Source organism: Palaemon carinicauda, chromosome 44 (genome assembly GCF_036898095.1).
Source record: "Palaemon carinicauda isolate YSFRI2023 chromosome 44, ASM3689809v2, whole genome shotgun sequence".
NCBI classification, from domain to species: domain Eukaryota; kingdom Metazoa; phylum Arthropoda; class Malacostraca; order Decapoda; family Palaemonidae; genus Palaemon; species Palaemon carinicauda.
The window spans coordinates 32,474,946-32,481,611 of NC_090768.1; the positions used below are offsets into that span (position 1 = coordinate 32,474,946).

At 32.2% G+C, this 6,666-nt stretch overlaps 1 protein-coding gene across 1 annotated transcript in view; it reads right to left on the reverse strand.

The window, feature by feature from the left end:
* r (carbamoyl-phosphate synthetase 2, aspartate transcarbamylase, and dihydroorotase rudimentary) overlaps positions 1-6,034 on the reverse strand; it is a 309,516-nt gene extending 303,482 nt beyond the window's left edge. Inside the window, 1 exon segment of the mRNA XM_068366994.1 lies at positions 5,932-6,034. The gene's annotated coding sequence lies outside the window, so the exon portion shown is untranslated.
* Between the last annotated feature and the right edge of the window lie 632 nt (positions 6,035-6,666).

Here is a 6,666-nt window from a genome sequence, read left to right on the forward strand (position 1 = left end):
GAAAAGTAATAAACAATTAAAATGAAATATTTTAAGAAGAGTAACATAAATAAATAGATCTTTGATACACAACAAGAGGAAGAGAAATTAGTTACATTAGTGTGGCTGAGGGCACCCTCAAGCAAGAGAACTCTAACCCAAGACAGTGAAAGACAATGGTGCAGAGGCTATGGCACTACCCAACATTAGAGAACAATGTTTTTTTATACTAATGTATTTCTGTTTATAATACTCATTACTTAACATCACTACTGTAATGTAATTCTTCACAGGCCACTTTCCTCTTGGTAAGGGTAGAAGAGACTCTTTAGCTATGGTAAGCATCTCTTCTAGGAGGACACTCCTAAATCAAACCAATGTTCTCTAGTCTTGGGTAGTGCCATAACCTCTGAACCATGGTCTTCCACTGTCTTGGGTTAGAGTTCTCTTGCTTGAGGGTACACTCGGACACACTATTCTATCTTATTTCTCTTCCTCTTGTTTTGTTAAAGTTTTTATAGTTTATATAGGAAAATGTTTATTTTAATGTTGTTACTGTTCTTAAAATATTTTATTTTTCCTTGTTTCCTTTCCTCACTGGGCTATTTTCCCTGTTGGAGCCTCTGGGCTTATAGCATCCTGCTTTTCCGACGAGGGTTGTAGCTCACCAAGTAATAATAATAATAAAAATAATAATAACAACAACAACAACAACAACAACAACAACAACAATAATAATAACAATAATAATAATAATAACAATAATAATAACAACAACAACAACAACAACAACAATAATAATAATAACAATAATAATAATAATAACAATAATAATAACAACAATAATAATAATAATAATAATAACGTAGACCAGAAGGTCTTCTTCCAGGAACATCTTCACCTGCCAAGGACATTAATCTATTCAGGTGTCCGTTGGTGACGTTCAGCGCATTATCTAAATATATAACGGACCCATTGCTAATAAATAAACTTTTATTTACAAAAGGCGGACAATTCTACCATGATCAGGCTATTGTGTGTTTAAAAAAAAGGGATGAAATAATGTCGATAAACTAAAAATAAGCATAAAATGGATAGAAAGAAAGAGAATGCGGCAGATGCGTTTAGTTCAGTGAGTGAAGTTTGTGTGTTTCTGTCCGTGGCAGTTGGGCCTTTCAATAATCAATGTGAGCTGGCTAGGATTACTCTTCAGATATTTGTTTATATAAAACCACATGGTTAAGGGCTCTATTAAATATATAAATGAATGGACAGGAATGCAGACTAGCTTGTGTTTATTTCAAGCTAAACGCAAAAGTTGGGGAACTGTTTTCCGCACTGTTCCTCCAGTGACCTACTTCGGAGCCCGTTCCCTCTTCCCAGCCCAGTCTCTCACAGCCTCCCAAGTACCGCAGGCTATTCAATGAATATATTCTCTGACCTCTGAGATTAAAAGCTGCTACTCCCCTACATCGCTGAAAACACATGAGACCCCCCCTCTCTCTCTCTCTCTCTCTCTCTCTCTCTCTCTCTCTCTGTAATAAACTAGCATAAGGTATAATGTAATTAGCGTCATTTGTCTAAATTTGGATAGTTCCGTTAAATTTAAAAGAACGAGAGAGAGAGAGAGAGAGAGAGAGAGAGAGAGAGAACACTGCAATCTATTCTCTCTCTCTCTCTATCTCTCTCAGAGAGAGAGAGAGAGAGAGAGAACACTACAATCTATACTCTCTATACTCTCTCTCTCTCTCTGTAATAAACTAGCATAAGGTATAATGTAATTAGCGTCATTTGTTTAAATTTGGATAGTTCCGCTAAAAGAACGAGAGAGAAAGAGAGAGAGAACACTACAATCTACTCTCTCTCTCTCTCTCTCTCTCTCTCTCTCTCTCTCTGTAATAAACTATCATAAGTTATGATGTAATTAGCTTCATTTGTTTAAATTTGGATAGTTCCGCTAAAAGAACGAGAGAGAAAGAGAGAGAGAACACTACAATCTACTCTCTCTCTCTCTCTCTCTCTCTCTCTCTCTCTCTCTGTAATAAACTATCATAAGTTATGATGTAATTAGCTTCATTTGTTTAAATTTGGATAGTTCCGCTAAAAGAACGAGAGAGAAAGAGAGAGAGAACACTACAATCTATACTCTCTCTCTCTCTCTCTCTCTCTCTCTCTCTCTGTAATAAACTATCATAAGTTATGATGTAATTAGCTTCATTTGTTTAAATTTGGATAGTTCCGCTAAAAGAACGAGAGAGAAAGAGAGAGAGAACACTACAATCTATACTCTCTCTCTCTCTCTCTCTCTCTCTCTCTCTCTGTAATAAACTATCATAAGTTATGATGTAATTAGCTTCATTTGTTTAAATTTGGATAGTTCCGCTAAAAGAACGAGAGAGAGAACACTACAATCTATTCTCTCTCTCTCTCTCTCTCTCTCTCTCTCTCTCTCAGTAATAAACTTCCTATAAGTTATAACGCAATTAGTTTCATTTGTTTAAATTTGGATAGTTCCGTTGAAAGAACGAGAGAGAGAACACTGCAATCTATTCTCTCTCTCTCTCTCTCTCTCTCTCTCTCTCTCTCTCTATGTCATTTTCCCAACTGCATGCACTTTATCTAACGACGTTTCACTTAGACCCACGAAAATGCAATGCGCCAAAAATCCAATGGAAGAAGCAAGCGAGCGTTGCACAAAAAAAAAAAAAAAAAAAAGTCTGCAAGGTAGTACTTGATCACGTGATATCTTGGCAGACTTCTGCTTTCCTAATCATTAGTCGAAATGACAGACCTTGCAAATAATGCATCATAGCGCCTTAGTAAGCACATGCATGCGATCCTTGCCAATGCTTGCATTCGTGCACCAATGCCGTTAGCCGATTAATGTACTGTCGATAAAGAACAAAAAGAATAACTGTTTCATGTTACATAACATTAAATAAGGTGTGCGTGTATATACAGTGTGTATATATATATATATATATATATATTTATATAATGTATATACAGTATATTTCCATAAATACACACACACACACATATATATATATATACACACTTTATATATATATATATATATAATGTATATATATGTCCATTTACATACATACACACACACGCACACACACACACACACACATATATATATATATATATATGTGTGTGTGTGTGTGTGTGTGTATGTACATATATAGTTATATTTAGTGAATCATGAGAGTATTTACAAAATATGAGAGAAGATTTGAATTGAGAAAATAAAAATGTAGGACTGAAAATGAATATGAGTACAGCTAAGATAATGTTCAATGAAAATGTAGAGAGACAACAAATAAAGAGTTATGGATGAACCTCTAGCGTTTGTTAATGAATATGGTACTTAAGACAGGCAGTAAATGTTTCCCCAAGGACACTAGATCGAAATTAAATGAAGGATAATCATGGGATGGAGAGCTTTTGGAAAACAAAATGAGAATTATGAGATTATGAAATGTAAAATGCCACTTTCTCTAAACAGAAAAATATCTACCAGTATTAACTTATAGGAAACTTGGAACTTCACTAAATCCTTAGAACACAAACTAGTTACAATCAAAGAGGAATGGAAAGAATAATGATGGGAATAACAATAAGATACTAAAGACGTGAGCAAACTAAAGTAGAGGATATTCTAACATGTAAGAAAAAGAAAGGGATATAGGCAGGGCATATAATGAGAATGATAGACAATAGACGGACTTTAAGAATAACAGAATGGGTCCCTAAAGATTGTACAAGAAGCAGGGGATGGAAGACAAGACGATGGATTGACGAACTAAGAAAGTTTGCGGGTGTGGACTGGCACAGAAAGCCCATAAACAGACCCAAGTGGAAGATATGTCCGAGGCCTTTGTTCTGCAGTGGACTAGTAACGGATGATGATGATGATCATATACACATATGGGACTATTTTCTTTATGATAAATAAATACATCTCATTTATTGCTGCAGATTCGAAATAAAGGTAATTGTTATCCCGAGGTGGACATATTGCGATATTTAAAGATACCGAGGCTTAATATCTTAATGTCAGAAAATAACACGTGTTACAGATCAAATTATAACAAAAAATTATTTGCGTGTATATATATATATATATATAGAGATAGATATAGATATAGATAGATATATATATATATATATAATATATATATATGTTATATATATATATATATATATAGATAGATAGATAGATATAGATATATATATATATATATATGTTATATATATATATATATATATATAGATGCAGGAAGGTTGGGGCATCTGGAACGCCGTAGATTTAATAAAAATAGGATGGAGAAAAGCCAGCGTAGCATCATACATTTATTTTCCAAATTTTCGAGACTTTGGGTCTCATCATCAGGGCTGTAAAATATACAAAATATACAAATTAAAAAAGACTCAGTATTAATGTTAATATAAATAGAATAACGTAAAAGTTAAATATAATCATTTAAAAAATGAACTAATATAAAATATATATATGAAATTAAAAAGTGAAGAATGCTCAAGTTAGTACCTATCTCTATGGAGCTAAAAATCTGAGTGACGTTGTCCGGTTTGGAAAGAAGATAGAGATAGGTACTAACTTGAGCATTCTTCACTTTTTAATTTCATATATATATTTTTTATTAGTTCATTTTTCAAATGATTATATCTAACTTTTACGCTGTTCTATTTATATTAACATTAATACTGAGTCTTTTTTAATTTGTATATTTTGTATATTTTACAGCCCTGATGATGAGACCCAAAGTCTCGAAAATTTGGAAAATAAATGTATGATGCTACGCTGGCTTTTCTCCATCCTATTTTTATTATTATTATTATTATTATTATATATATATATATATATATATATATATATATATATATATATAATATATATATATATATAATATATATATATATATATGTAATATAAGATATATATAATATATATATATATATATATATAGGGCATTATCCTGTCAATGTCCCTAGCCTCTGTTATTCATGCGTTGCTTCTAAACCTTTAAAAGTACTGTGCGAGGCATGGGGAATTTATATGACAAATTAATTTCAAATAAGGACAGATTTCAAATTATATGGAAAAACCTAATTGTCAAAATGAAAGAGGGAATTTCTGAATACGTGACTGTTATTCTTTGGGAAAGCGATCTTTACCCTATCACATTAATATTTATGACACCTCGACAAACAAACTGCTTTTCGGGTTGAAAAATAAATTCATCATTAAAATTTCATGCTCGTATCAACCCGAACTAGTTACACCGTGGAATCAAAGACTTTGTTTACACACCGTAAAGACACGAATACATATCATTCATGCAACCAAATGCTTACATATATACTGTATATAGATGAGTATAGCAACAACAAATGCAGCCGTTTTTAGTCCACTGAAGGACAAATGCCTCAGAAATGTCCGTTCATGTCTGGGGTTTGGCCTGTTTTCATCACCACGCAGGCCAGTGCGGATTGGTGAAGGTAGATTTTCGTCTTGATCGCTCACCGCACACCAATCTAGTATGAGTGGCTTTATTCGTACAGCATTGGTGAACATGGCGATACTCAAGCAATTTTGCCACTTTAAGGTATCCCCCATCCCACTCAAAAAGGGATATATATATATAAATATATATATATATATATATATATACATATATATATGTATATATATATATATATTTATATATATATATATATATATATTTATATATATATATATATATATATATATTTATATATATATATATATATATATATCACATCTTGAAATCACAATTAGCAAATGACACAAGACTCAGGAAATAATGTAAAAAAAGAATTGTTCTGAAAAAAAATCAAGTGATAACTTCTCCATTTATCTTTTCCCATTTCTATGATTTCATGAAATATCCATTGCCTTACCAACGCTCTTCACGACACAGTCACTTTTTGATGAAATACAGAACCCAAAAGCAATCCTTCAGTCGCAAGCACACGGTGAGAACTGGACTTGGGAAGGTCTCACTAACTGAAGATATCCCATCAGTCAGCTATTTACGGATGCAAGGATACCTTTATCAGCATGAGAGAGAGAGAGAGAGAGAGAGAGAGAGAGAGAGAGAGATAGAGAGAGAGAGAGAGAGAGAGAGAGAGCACTAAGGGAAGGATCTGGTATTTTTATTACTAACTAGACTGACATGGATTAGTAAATTTCTGACCTTGGGCTAACATACCTACTGAAACATGCATATGCAATCCTAACTCCACACACACATGCACCCAAACACACATACTCACAGATATATATATATATATATATATATATTTATATATATATACATATATATATATTTATATATATAAATATATATATAGAGATATATATATGTATATATATACATATATATATATATTTATATATATACATATATATATATACATATATGTATATACATATATATATATATATATGTATATATATATATATATATATATCTTTATCTCCTCCTACGCCTATTGACGCAAAAAGCCTCAGTTAAATTTCGCCATATATAATATATATATATATATTGCATATACTTCATTCTCTTACACAAAAGAACCATGAATAGCACGTTGCTCTCTTGCCCGTTTACCCTTATCATGCCCTCTCATGTT